The sequence below is a fragment of the Pleurodeles waltl genome, chromosome 10, assembly GCF_031143425.1.
Source record: "Pleurodeles waltl isolate 20211129_DDA chromosome 10, aPleWal1.hap1.20221129, whole genome shotgun sequence".
In the NCBI taxonomy this organism is placed as follows: domain Eukaryota; kingdom Metazoa; phylum Chordata; class Amphibia; order Caudata; family Salamandridae; genus Pleurodeles; species Pleurodeles waltl.
In genome coordinates, this window is record NC_090449.1 from 486407118 (window position 1) to 486421824 (window position 14707).

Below are 14707 nucleotides of genomic sequence, written 5' to 3' on the forward strand. Positions count from 1 at the left end.
TCAATATCCACATTGGTATGGGGGGGGGGGGCCTATCGTTGATCGCCCTCCATGTTAGTATTGGGGGCTATGGTCAGAGAGGGTGCGTCCTAAATATTCCGAGTGTGTCATTTCCTGCGATACAGAGGCTGAGCATACTATTCTATCTATCCTGGTATGGACCCGGTGTAGGTATGAGTAGTAGGAGTAATCCCTCTCCTCTAGGTGTTGGTTGCGCCAGACATCTACCAGCTCCCAGGCCCTCATCCAATCCCTCAGGTTTTTAGCTATTTTGTGTGTTACTGCGACTGCCAGCAGAGGAGTGGAACAATCAAGGTCTATGTCCATTATGCTGTTTAAGTCCCCCCCCCCCCCCCCCCCAAAAATCATTAGCTCTTCACCTTGGTGGCGGGTGATGTGACTCGAGAGGCGCTGCATGAAGGGGATCTGATCTTGGTTAGGGGCATATACACTAGTCAGGGCAATCGGGGCTCCTTGTAGCTTCCCCTTCACTGTTACAAATCTGCCCTCTTGGTCTATATCAGTCGAGGTAGCTTCAAAGGGGACTCCCGCTCTAACCCACACCAATGCTCCCCTGGTGTAAGCCGAGTATTTGGTGGCAAATACCTGCTCTGTCCGTCTACGTCTCAGTTTTTCAATTTCACTCGCAACAAGATGCGTTTCCTGTAGTAGGGCCACATGGATACCCCGCCTTTTCAAGTAGGCCAACACTCTGTAGTTTAGTGGGTGACCCCATCCCCCTTAAATTCCATGTTAGTATATTATAGTCTGTCATATAGATGTGTCTGCAGCAGACCATGCCCTGCCCCTCGCGTGCATTTCCTGTTTATATGTGACCCTCATCTTCGACATCACCATCAAAACATAAAACTGTGATTCCCAACTCCCCGTCCCCAGGGCGCCTCTCCAACTGTAGTTAGCCCACAAAGAGTGCAACAGTGCAACTTAGTCAACAAGTTAGGTGTGGGTCTCGCCATCTTAAGCTGAGTGGCCGAGATACCTATAGGGGGTGGTGACTCCATGCCTGTCCGGGCCTGCTGTTTGTGCTGTGCTCCTCACCTCAGGTCCCGACTGTGGATTCGCTCAGCCCAGTTCGTCTGCCATTTGTAGGGTCACCCTCGGAGCAGACGCGGAGCAGCCAGAGTCTCCCGCCGAGGACACAGAGGCCCGGTCCGATTCTCCTCCACTACCGTCCTGTGAGGACACCTCCTTACTTATGGATGCTGCTACCTCTAGAGCTGCTCTTTTAGCAATGTCTTTCTGGGCCCTGGTCGGTTCAACCCGTGGGCGGCGTCTGTTCCGCTGTCTCCCATGGTGGTTCTGCCCAGCCTGGTCGCTCCCGCCTCGGTGCCCTCCTTCTATTCCGCGTGTCTCTAGCCATTCCCATGCCTCCTTGGGTCTCTGGAAAAAAAATAGTTTTGTCATTGACAATCACCCTCAGCTTGGCAGGGAAAAGGAGTGAGTATTGGATCCCTTCTTCCCTAAGTGCCCTCTTCACAGTCAGGAAGGAGACCCGTCTAGTTTGTACTTTGAATGTGAAATCCGGGAACAGCGTCACCTCACCGTTTGCTACTCTGAAGGGTCCGGCTTCTCTGGCACATTGGAGCAGGGCGTCTCTGTCTTTGTAGTGTAGTAGTTTGGCCACTACTACCCGGGGCGGTCTTCCCGGCTCAAAGGGTCTCAACGGCACCCAGTGCGCACGCTCCAGGGAGAAAAACTGAATCCGTCTCTCTGGCGCTACCACCATGCACCTCCACTCCTCTAGGAACTCTACCATGCTTGTTCCTTCCGCTCTTTCCAGTAGGCCCACTACCTGCACGTTATTCCTGTGGCTTCTCCCTTCCGCATCTTCTGCCCATCGCTCTACGCACAGGACTCGGTCGGTTAGATTGATTACAGTGGCTGCCAGGTCTTCGTGTTTCGGGGGAAAGTTCTTTCAGTGTAGTTTCTGCTTCCCGCACTCTGTCCGCCAGTTTTTGGTGGTCCGCCCTCAGAAGGCCCACCTCTACTGCCACCTGGTTGATATCGCGTTGCAGGGTTGCTTTGGTATCCTCAATAGCTCCTAGTATCTTATCAAGTGTGTCTTGCACTGTTTGGTGGGTAGGGTCTCGGGTGTGCTCCCCGCCGCGGTCGGCTGGGGTTCTGCGGCTCGTCATGTTGCTTTTGTTCCGGCTCCTGGATGACATCTGTGGTGTGCTACTCTGTGATTTAAGTGCCCCGCTGGTATGGGGCCTCTCTCTTTGCTGGTTCTGGCTCTCGCCAGGTACGTTTGTGACTCATTCCGGTAGGTCCTGCTATGTCATAACAACCGTTCCCTTGTCCGATGGGTGCTCCCCCCACCGGTGCCAACTGGGTGTGATGCTCTCTGCCCCTTCAGTATGCCACCTCAAATAGTTTGGGGATCAGCCGCTAGCACCCCCTCCAGTTCGTGACTGCAGTGTCGCTGTGGTGCGCCAGAGGTCCACGTGGGAGGACCGATGTCCCGAGGTGTCTCCTCAGTGCCCAGATTGAATCTGCCCGCTTCTCATTGTTCCTTTTAGTTCCTCATCTGCTCCTGAGGCCGTCGTTGTTCTCTCCAGCGCCGGCCGCATCCACCATCGGGTCACAGCAGACCCGCTTCATCAGATGATAGGTAGGGTCCAGCAGCGACTCCCTTCACCCTATGGGGTGCTTCCCGGTCCCGTGCAGGGTCCGCGCAGCCTCTGCCGCTCCCGCCTGGAGAATCTCTTGCCCAGTACTGGGCACCGCCTGGGTCCCAAGTCCTGGGCCCTGTTCCCCGACCGCCGCTCCCCGATCTTCAAGTGGGCAGTCAGTTCCACCGCCGGAGTTAAGAGGGCCCCCCGGGTGTCTCCCCAGTGCAGCTCTGGGCCCCCCCCAGTGCCGCCCCGAAGTCCGCTGCCGCCCGCGACCTCTCACCGCCTCTTTAGGCGACGCCGCTCAACTCGAGCTCCCGGCTTCAGGGCCGAGCTCCGGCGCACGCCGAGGCCGATCCCTCTCCGTCACGCAGGAGTGCTCCAGGGGACCAAATTCTGGTTACGTCGCTTCCCGCCAGGTCAGGCCATCCCGGTCTGCGTAGATTGTCCTGCTGGACCCCGGGAAGAGCTGTATGTCAGGATCTTGTGGCAGGCCCCATCAGAGCCGTTCGATTATGCGCCCGACATCTTGGCTGGGTTAGTCACGCTCCCCGCAAACCCTTTGTTAATGCCATTTTCAGGGAAAAAAACTCAAGCTTTCTTCTGCAGCCTTTTTTCCAATTTTTCTTTTTTTTAAAACATTTTAGCTGTATTTTGGCTAATTTCTTGGTTTCCTCCAGGGTAACCCACAAACTCTGGGTACCTCTAGAATCCCTAGGATGTTGGAAAAAGATGCTAATTTGGCATGGGTAGCTTATGTGAACAAAAAGTTACGAAGGCCTAAGCAGAGACTGCCCCAAATAGCAAAAAAGGCCTGGCACAGGAGGGGGAAAAGACCTGGCAGCGAAGGGGGTTAAAGGGCACCATAAGAAAAATATAATTTGTAAAAAAAACATAGTCATGTAATCATAATGTTAGCCACTAGAGGGCATAACCCCCATGGAAAATAAAACGGGAGAAAGTAATGCAGTGTACGCATATTGTTAGCCCCTAGAGGGCAATTTTTAGGGCTAGCAGGGCGACTACAATGATATTACAAATAAGGCCTTTAAAACAAAACTGCTGTAAAACAAATGTTATAGCCATGAGAAAGCTTAAAAAGACACTGAATGGTGGGAGGGGTTGTTATTTTGGCTTCTCCACTAATCTAGTGTGGGGACCCAGAGATGATGTAGACATAGCGTTTTGAAGGTGTCCCATTGTCCTAGGACCACCACAGGGACAGTTATGAGCAAAGATGTTCGGTAAAGGGAATGCCTTGCAAAGCATTATGGGGTGAGTTTTGGGGCTGCAAATACTATAGTATGTTGACTACAGAGGTCAGAACAGCCCCCAGAGAACCATACAGTCAGTCCTCAGACTGCATAACCACATGAACAAAGAATGGAAAAAAGTAATGCAGCGTACAAAATACATTACACATTTTCAAGGGTATCAAGCCCATTACAATGATATTACAAACAACGTCCATAAAACTTAACTTTTCCCAGCTGTAAAACAATAGTTTCAGCCATGAGAGACCTTAAAGAGATAATGAATGGTGGTAGGGGTTATTATTTTTGAGTCTCCACTAACATAGTGTGGGGCCCCAGAGATGATGTAGAAAGAAAGCACATGGTCAATGTGTTGAAGGTGGTCCCATTGTCTTAGGACCACTACAGGCTGAGTTTTGAGCAAAAATATTTTGTAAAAGTAATGCCCTGCAAAGCATTGTGGAGCAATTTTCTGTGGCACGAATATTTTAGTATGTTGATATGACTGTATTGCTTAGACTAGCCCCTAGAGGACAGCACAATGAAAATGCATTTGTAAGAAACATGGCCATGTAACTATATAATTAACCCCTAGAGAGCCTAACCACACAAAAAGAAAATGGCAATAAATAATACTTTGCCCCTAGAGGACATAGCATATTACACATTTTCACGGGTAACAGGCCTATAGCAATGATATTACAAACAAGGCCAAGCTATTCTCAGTTGTAAAACAAAAGTTCCAACCATGAAAGCGCTTAAAATTACACTGAATGGTGGGCGGGGTTTTTATTTTAAGGCCCCCACTAACCTAGTGTGGGGACCCAAAAATGATGTTGACAGAAAGAGCACGATGTTGTGAACGTTTTTGGTGGTGGTCCCAATGTCCCAGGACCACCGCAGGCTGAGTTTTGAGCAAACATGTTTTGTAAAAGTAATAATCTGCAAAGCATTAAGGAACAGATTTCCAGAGTGCAGTGAATATTGTAGTATTGGCTCTCCCGCTCTGCCGGGAGAGCTGCTTTCACTTTGAGGATTTCTGTTTTATGTAAAGCATTTACTAATTCCAAGTGTTTTAAGGGGAGAGCCACAAGTAATGACTGATTGTTCAGAGTTACCTAATGTGACCAGAGTTCCAGTACTGCCGATCGGGTTTAGGCTGTTGTGCCTGTTCGCACTGTGAGCGCCATTACCGCCATGTAGCAGGAAGGGGAGAGACAAAAGAAAACAAGCATTTGCAATGCAATGGGTCTCTCATTTGCTCGACTTAGAGCTATTAGCGTTGTAAAGTCCTAACCAGACTTTTATTGCCACATAAAATGAAAGTGAATAGTAATACAGTTTTACATAAGTGAGCTGATTAAAAGCGCCACGCCATGAGCGCCCAAAATGAAACAGCAGTCTGCTCTCAGTCAAACGTATTGGCAAATGTGCAGCGATATCGGGCTGTGTAGGAAATAAAAAGAGAAGCTAATCAGGACTCGAAAAATCTACTTACTTGCACTCGCTATGGCAAATTTAATTTTATGATGTCAAGCTATTTTTAGATTCCACTGGACCCTTCTGGCAGGTGGACAAAGAAACAGGTGTTCTTTTCAGTCAGAAACTGATTTAGCAATTAAGATGCCTTTAAATCTTATTCTTGTCACATTTGCTCTGTGTTCAGAGACAGAGGTCAGAAGTAAGTTTGTCATCTTGCAATGCAAATCATTTTCCTTGTGACTGCAGAGTTCCAGGATTTTCTAAGGTGAACTGTCTGACCTATGTGAAATGAAAGGCCTTTGGTATCAGGGTTCTCCTAACACACAACATTTATATAACTAAGTCTACTTTACAAGCATTTCAAAATATATTTCAGTAGCTGTGGAGGACCATTTTTTCTACTTGTGTGATGAAAAATTATTTCAATAGAATGAAAAAAGTCAGAACACTTTACTTGGTGATGTGCAAGTAATAAATGTTTTCTGAAACCCAATTTTCAAAGATTATTGTTAATACACTATATAATTTTTCCAGAAAAGTTGCAAGTTAGTTGGAAGGTTTTTGGACATTTCTTGGAAATTTACTGTCTGTAAATGACAATGCACTACCACATCATGCTTTAGTACTATATTTAATAAAAGTTAAACATAAACCGAGAAACAATTCTGCCCTGATGGCAAAGCTATTAGTAAACTAAGTGGAATGTTATGCATGGATCATGTGTACCCTATATGTAGGCTAGATTTATTATACATGGAGCAAACGCTTAGTGTATTTAAACAAAAGAGCATTTTTTTTTACAGTAGAAATGCTGAACCCACATATTTGAAGGTGCACTCATGTGAGAACAAAGAAAAAGGTGACTGTAAAATGCTTTATTTGCCTAGGATCACACAATTTGAGACCCGTTTCTGGGTCAAGTACATTACAGTTAGGTCGAGTAGATTTTTCAAGCTACTTGGCCTGCAGGTCTAGTAACATTTTCATGATTTTTAGAGGCCTAGTAGTCCAGAAACCATGCTGAAAACATGGACCCTTGGATGTTTTCGGTAGTTGGCAGGTGCACCCGAGGAGGGCTAAACACGGGAAAAGGTATGACGTGTGGATGCCTTTCACAAATAAAATCAAGCAATTTTTAAAAGGCAAGCCCACGAACCAACGAAACTGATGGGCGTGCATTGGGCATGGTTAAAAACCCACAGAGAGATTACTGCAGACTAGAGCACTTGTGCGCTCGACCCTAAAAAATGGTTCGGCCACGCTGAAGTATATCGGCAATTGTGCAATAATCCAAGTAACAGGGGCAGTTAGAAAGGCTTGACAAAAACAGCTTCAAGGCAGAACAAACATAAATCATTTACTAACGATAACTGGTTTTTGAAAGGCAAGCCCACAAACTAATGAAAGTGATGGGCATGAGGTGGGTGTGGTTAAAAGCCCACAATACAACAGGTCAAAGCACTTGTGCGCTCAACCTAAAAAGGGCTGGTATTGCAGTGAGTTCTATAGGAGCTGCAATTTAAAAATCTTTCATTGTTACCAAATGCACTAATAGCATATGATATGAATAGTTTTTTAAGACACCTCCTATAAAACAGTCCTAACATGGTTAAGAAGAACACAAATGCATCTCTCTGCATCAGCAGTTTTACGTCTCGCCTGCGACAGTCCATGCGATGAATATGCTCTCGCTTGTAAGATATATTGTAGACAAAAAGGGGCTTGAAGCCCACCTATTGCTTACCTTTGGTTGGCTTCATTGTCACTTTTTTCTGGTGCCTTCTAATTGGCAAGCTCGCGCAGGCTTCACTTCCTCTTCTTTTGGCTGGAGCATGAACCAGTTACTTATTGCTTCAGTATGATTGCTTTCCTGTCCCTGATCAGAGTGTGATTGAGGTTCTACTTTTATCTGTTCTTCTTCCTTGTCGTCCTTCTTGAGCCTCTTGCCATTTTTAGATAGGTTTTAAAATGCCACACACACATCAAACAAGCCCTTTTCTCTTTTGAAATGGATGTTTATTGTGACAACATTATCTGCTCTTATTGTGACAGCAGATGTTATCTGCTTCAAAATGTATTTTCACTAAGAGATGAGCATGGACGCAGTTGCTTTCTTTATATGATAGGATGTTTGCTCAGAAATACCAATAGGTCTCGCCTTTGAACAAAAGCCAATGACAGATCCATTACCCTCAATCTGTACAGCATGGGCATTGCTGACTTTGGCAATGAATTGTTGCCATGCTGTAGAGCAGTGTGGCTGCTGTACAGCATGACTAAAAATAATCATAATAAAAATTGACTGTGAATGATGCATCCAGCGCTAATGCACTTTAAAGAAAAAAATTGTTTTAGCCCTGGATGCGTCATAACACTTCATTAAACTAGTTTTAGCTACATTGCAAAGCAGCCACATACTGTACGGCATGACTACAAAATATTACCAAAACTCATAGCTATCATAGGTTAGAACTATTGGCTTTGCCAATCTGTCTTTTATCTGACTTCCACCTCAATCTTCCCTAAAGGTTGGAAATGTACTCCTGACAAGAGCAGAAGTAGAACTTTTGCCGAGGTGGGATACAAAAGGGGGAGTGTGATCGCTCAGCGGGCTTCCACATTAGCAGGTATAACAAAGTGTATTTGTAAAGCGCATTTTCAACCTAGGGTCTCTTAGTGCTAAAATAACAATGTTTATTTTTGCCCAAATATTTATTGTTGCGCAACTCGATGTTCCTCATTATATCAACCTCGAAGATATGAGGGGACTTGGCGGGATTTGAACCTGTGATAATGTTTATTTTCTCATGTGAAGATAGAAGTCACAAAAAGTTTGCTAGAAGTATTGTTTCCAGGAATGCTTCGGAAACGTTTGTGAATTCCTGTAAAATGTATGTCTGCACCAATGCAGGGGCATATAGCTGCGGATTCACTTTTGTGTCACTCTTTAGGAAATCTTTTGGAAATCTTTCAGATCTTTAAGGAGCTCACTATACCCCCTATGCCGCCCTCCCCGGTTGAAGCTTCTGTTATGCATAGTAATGTATTAGCGGCTCACTTTCAAGACAAGATTAACAAGATATACTCTGGTTTTCATCCATCTCCCTCTCAGAATAATCTCATGGGGCAGGAGATGAATTCTCCTACGGGTATGACCCAGTTAACCAATTTTCCCCCCTCACAGGTACTCTGATTGGGAATTTTCTTGCTAATATCAAATAGGGTTCTCCCTTGGACCCGGCCCCTCCTTCTATTCTTTTGAAGGCAGCAGATATTGTTGTTGGTCCTTTGACAGAAATACTTAATAATTCCTTGTCCGCTGGTATTCTTCCCAGTTCCCTCAAACATGCAATCATAAAGCCTCTCTTAAAAAAACCTAAGCTGGAGCCCTCTGTCTTGGATAATTATCGACCCATTGCCCTTCTTCCTATATTGGCAAAAATTCTGGAGAAGCACGTGAACCTGCAATTGACCAGCCATCTTGAGAGCCACGATCATTTACATCCTTCTCAAATGGGTTTCAGAACCCATCACAGTACAGAATCAGCACTCCTTACTGTAACTGAATCTGCTCGGCAACTTCTAGATCAAGGTGGTCATGCTGCTATTATCCTCCTTGATCTTAGTGCAGCATTTGACACTGTCGATCATACTCTTCTCCTTGATAGACTTTCCAAGATAAGGTTAGGAGGTCCAGCCCTTGCCTGGCTCTCCTCCTTCCTCACGGGAAGATCCTTTCAAGTTTTGCATCGCTCTTTTTTGTCTGACGTCAGGTCTCTATCTTGTGGAGTCCCGCAGGGTTCATCTTTAAGCCCCACCTTGTTTAACATCTATCTGTCATCCTTGGCCACAGTAGTCGCTCCTTATAACCTCTCTATGGTCACTTATGCTGATGACACACAATTAGTGGTTTCTCTCTCTAGCAGTAGGGACTCCCCCTCTGCCAACCTGGCCGAGGGGGAGTCCCTTGTTTAACATCTATCTGTCATCCTTGGCCACAGTAGTCGCTCCTTGTAACCTCTCTATAGTCACTTATGCTGATGACACGCAATTGGTGGTTTCCCTCTCTAGCAGTAGGGACTCCCCCTCTGCCAACCTGGCCGACTGCATGAAAGGTATTGGAGACTGGATGACCATGTCGAAACTGAAATTTAATGACAGCAAATCAGGGGTAATGATTATATGTAATGGCGCCTCTACCGCCCCTCTGGCTATGTACTCTGAGGCTTTTAACAGCCTGCCTCCTCCAATAACACAAGTAAAAAGCCTCGGCTTTCTGCTTGACCCACGCTTAACTATGGAGCCACAAGCTAAAAGAATCTCCTCGATCTGCTTCGGCTTAATTAAAAGTGTCAGGAAGATTCTTGGACTTCTGCCATTCGCTGCCAGAAGACTTCTTGTACAAGCCCTAGTTCTCTCCCGCCTGGACTACGGGAACTCTCTATATCTTAGTTCTCCAGATTATGTAATAAAGAGGCTGCAGGTTACGCAGAACGCAGCAGCTAGACTTCTCATGAATACCCCAAGGCATCTTTCCGCTAAACCAGCAATTGCAGCTCTTCATTGGCTCCCGATTAAGCAGCGAATTCAGTTTAAAGCTCTGTGTCTTGTTCACAGAGCCTTACACAATAAGGGTCCCCTTTCCCTTAGAAAACGGATCTTTTTTTACTCTCCCTTAGACCTCTTAGATCTCGTTCTTCTCAACAGGTTTACATCCCTTCGGTCAAGAGATCATGGGGAGGTAATTCGTTCTCCATCAGGGCTGCTCGGCTCTGGAATGCCCTGCCCTTTGAATGCCATCAGGAATCCTCTGAACTTCTCTTTAGGAGGAAGTTGAAAACCATTCTCTTTCCCTGTTAATCTGCTTCCCCTGGCTCTTCCGACATTCATGGTGTACTTTAGCGCTGGGATGCCCCCGGGTAGCCATGCGCTCTACAAATCTATAAACTAAATCTTTAAGAATGTGGCCCCTTAACTTATTTTTATGTTGCCTGTTATGGTTTCACACTGATGACCGTCATTTCTTTTTTAAATAACTGCATGCTTTAAACATTCTACTAAAACAAAGAAATGGAATATATAAAGTTGTGCAACAAATTAGCAAAACACTTTTTTCAAATAAAAAATAACCTATCTTGCATTCAGGCTTTTGTGTGTAATAAGGGAGAATTCTGTGAGCATTAGGAGTAGACACTAATTGTTACGTTTTCGCAAACAATTGTACATTTTTGTACTAGAACCACTGCCAGTAAGTAATGTTTGTTAACCCCACAGCTCACTGCATTTCCTTACAGTGCTGGGCCTAATAAAGGCTTCGCAATAAGGAATCATCTGAAAGCCTGACCCATTTGAAGAGGATTGGACCTATTTGCCTATCTGACTAAGTAGGCATGAACACTTGATAGTTTTCCACTGACTCAGGTGCCCTCTATCTGCTTGAAAAAAATGTGGTTCTTTCTCAAATATATATATCTTCATACCCAAGTACTCTTCCAACAAATGCTTAATTTTATTGCACACCCTTTGCCTCATCACTGTCCTCATCCTCGTGAATTATTCTGTATTCTTTCAACTATTGTACTTTCAAACACTGCATTACACGTTTTCTGCAACGTTTTCCCCCACAAGCTACAGTATAAGCTTTAAAGGTCTCCTTTACTGTCTCACACATAATCACTCTGTCCAGCATCGTACTCAAAGTGGGTGGAGAAGCAAAGAACTACCTTTTGCTTACTTACCTCTGCATACATTGGTATCCCCAACTACCCCTGTAGTTTTGAAACAGTTGTTTGATACAGTATTTTTGTTCTTTAGACACTTTGATCACTCAACTTTGTGACTTGCAAGATTAAAAAAATTAACGTACAGTAGTGTGTACTTTGTCAGTTTGCAACTCTGCTCGATCATGCTCGTTCCTGTCTTCCTTGGCTATCCGCATTTGCTTTTTCCTGGAAACCCTTGCCTTTTGCAGGATACACATGTAGAAAATTCGTTGGGTTCAAAACATCAATAACTACCCCACCCCCATCAAAAGGCCTTTCTGTATTGTGACCAGCAGCTCCTGGGTCTTCTTAACGCAAGTATCTTATTCTCCGTAGTCTGCAGTATGAACCTAGTGACTAAAATTGAACTTGCAGCAGTAAGTTATTGGGCCACTTTTATTTTTTTGCATAGAAAAATACAAAAACCGTGGTACAAAAATTGCCTTTTTTTATTTATTGTTATTTTGTCTTTTTACAACTCTGATAGTTCCTGCAAGATGGGAAATGGCGGTTTTAGCACAGCAAACCTTTTGTTGATGCTATTTTTTGAAAAAATAAGCTTTCTTGGATGACATCTCCCATTTTTTAAATATATTTTGCCTGGTTTCTCAGTTCCTTCCAGGGGGAACCCATAAACTCCAAATGCCTTAAAGGCCATAAATTGGGAAAAAATAAAGATGCGAATTTGGCCTGGATACCTTTCCTGGAGAAAAGGTTACAAATGGTTCAGTGCAAAGTGCGCCAAACTCAATAAAAGGGCTCATTTCTGGGAATTGAAATCCATCAGGAGTTTAGTGGGTAAATTCAAAAGAAAGTCACATTGTTTAAGGATTTGTCCAAAATCATACTAAATGTACCCTCCTTAGCCCTTCTTTTAGATGGATTCATTAAACCACGCATGGCTATCTTCCATCTAATTGTTTTGCTGCACCATTTAGTAGTCGTTGTGGACCTTTCGATTTCATCGGAATGATTTATCTGGGCTGAAACAAATTTAAGGAAATTATTTTTCTTAAAAGCCTCCCACCATTGACCAGTCAGTTTTCAACACAGTGTCAAGGGAAACCTGTTCTTTAGTCCTCCCTTAAGATGAAGAGATATATCCCCTAACTTCCGAGTGTATGCAACAGGTTTATTGCTAACAGCTGTGTGGCACAATCCGTGACAAAAACGTAGGTGGTTCTTAAAACAAAGTGAACTGGACCACGCGTTGTGTGTAATTGTACACAACAGGAGCCTGGTATGATGGCTCAGTGTTATTTTTTGTTTTTTTTGTTTTTTCTGTTTTTCTTTGAACGTTAGTTTATTTTTGCATGAACGGGTTTGCTTTAGCAGAGTTTGCTCTTCCTTCATGGCTTAATTATAGCGGAATCGTTCATTTAGCACATGTGCTTATTATTTCTTGTTTTCATTCCTGATAACTGAATTTTAAATATTGATGTCTAAATTTCTGTATCATATGGCTTTTATTTTCTGTTCATCACTGTGCATCGGCGACGTTGGGGAATGGCAGCCTATTCATTTGCATAATGTACTTTATTTCTATAAATAACACTAATTTCACTAGTGACTTATCTGCTTCCGCTGTTTTAGTTCCTTCCTTATTTTGTTTGTTGACTTCTCGTCTCCTGCTCAGTATCCTTTGGTCTAGCGCTTCATCTCTCTCTCTCTCTCTCTCTCTCTCCGGTATTTTCTTTGTTTTCAGTTTTCCCAAAGCGATCGCCGCCAGATTTTTCCTTGCCTGCTCGTACCAGCTCCGAGATGTCGTCGTGTTTAATGTTTTACATTTAGGTTTGAAGTGCCATAACACGGGAATCACACAACGTAAGTTTGCGGACTAAATCAGCAAGTTCAGGGGTGGGGGTTACTGGATAATGATCTGAAAACTGTTACCAGGTTTTCTCAGCATAAGCTTTCAAATTCTAGAACTACTTTTCTCATTTATTTATTTATGGTTTTCCGTTGTGCAATCCATATCAGAAGGACGCCAGAGCGATTTGCATAAAAGATTTTACAGTAATTAAAACGTGAAATTTTACACATAAAAAGGAACCCATCGAAAATGTAAATATACAAGTGCAAAATGTAGTTGAAGAATGTTAAAGTTTTATACAGATGGTTTCAAGAGCTCGGTATTCAATGCCTCTGTTTTGTGAATGAAGTGATTATGTAGTAGTGGTGTGTGAAGTGGGTTGGACAAAACAAATGACTGTACTACAAGTTTGAGATCTTCTTTGATATTTATACCTTACCCACTTAAAATAATTTCAACCAGAATTAGGAATTTTTGGCCATGTTGTTACTATGGTAATGCAAGATTAATTGTTTGTCTGGAATCAAGCCTAGAAATACTCTCTGGTCAAATATGTTAAGTTTGCTATCTAAGATAGAAAACGATTCATGCCAGAAATTGGCAAGCAGGTTTGCACAGAGTGGAGATATTAGCAAGAATTCATTTTTGTGGGCTTGATATTAGGTGATGGTAGCTTAGAGAGGCTCCCATCTTCTGAAATGTTAATACCATATTTTTGATGTACTCTGCAGAAGTGGCCTTTAGAAGGCACAGAGTATTGTTTATGTATTGATGCAATGATTTGTTTAATTGTTAAAGAAGCTTTGTGTATGGTTTCCTGTAGAGGTTGAAAAGTCTCATAGCACGAATGGAAACTTATGGATACACCATATTTTAGAGAGATTGCGGTTGAAAGGGTGAAAAGCTGAAGTCTGATAAAGGAACATTAAAATGCCGGTTTTGTCCATGGTCAATGATAAAGAATGGTTGGTTTCTACCAGAACTATCACAATTCTACAGCCTGGTCAAACATGGTAGGCCCATCGGAAATGTATATTCTGAAAGTGCTGGTTGAATTATGAAGCCACACAATGCCCAACAACTTTCAATATGAGTGGCAGGCAGGTTGATAATAGTGAAGTTACTCTGTGTCCACATGGGCTTTTTTCAGTAAAAAGTCTCCTGTAAGTTTTTTCGGAGTTGGCATTGTATATATAGAGAAAAGGTGATCGTTTGTCCAGAAGGAAGTTAGTTGAAATCTGATAACCTTTGCTGGAGATGCAGGGTTAGAGCCTAATAGTTTGGTTACAAGTTTAATATTGGCAATTTATTTGATTAGTTTGTTGTGGAAATCTCTTTGATAGAATGTAGTGAAGAGTTAGTTCTCTGGAATATGCTGGAACTTCATGTTTGCAGAGGAAACTATACAGAGGTAAATATTTTGTTTTTTAGGAATAAAAAATATTGCAAACTCCTTATTTCGCAGAACAGTTTGCAAATAAGATTCCAGTTTTAGGGAACAAATGTGTGTTTGAGAACCGTGAAGAGTGTTTTTTGTGACTTGTGAGTGAGTTTGCTATGTGATGTCAGTGGGCTAGCATTGAAGATATGTTTTTTTCAAACCTTTTCTGTGTGTGACGCCTGGAGTGGAGACATTGAAGGTTTTTGTTATTGAATGCGCTTGATTTGTCAACATTTGATTGTCAGTTTGTTTCCATTTCTTGATAGATCCACAGATAGCTTTTTTTATGTGCCTTTTTTGTTAAGTAAGTCAGACGTTATTAG

General features: G+C 43.4%; 1 protein-coding gene across 6 annotated transcripts in view; it reads left to right on the top strand.

The window, feature by feature from the left end:
• The window catches only part of LOC138261641 (zinc finger protein 585A-like), a 311686-nt gene that overhangs the window by 37666 nt on the left and 259313 nt on the right, over positions 1–14707 (top strand). Inside the window, exon 3 of one of the 6 annotated variants that reach the window (XM_069210789.1) lies at positions 12836–12954. The exons of the other annotated variants lie outside the window; for them this stretch is intronic. The gene's annotated coding sequence lies outside the window, so the exon portion shown is untranslated. The remainder of the gene's footprint in view (positions 1–12835; positions 12955–14707) is intronic. 6 annotated transcript variants of the gene reach the window in all.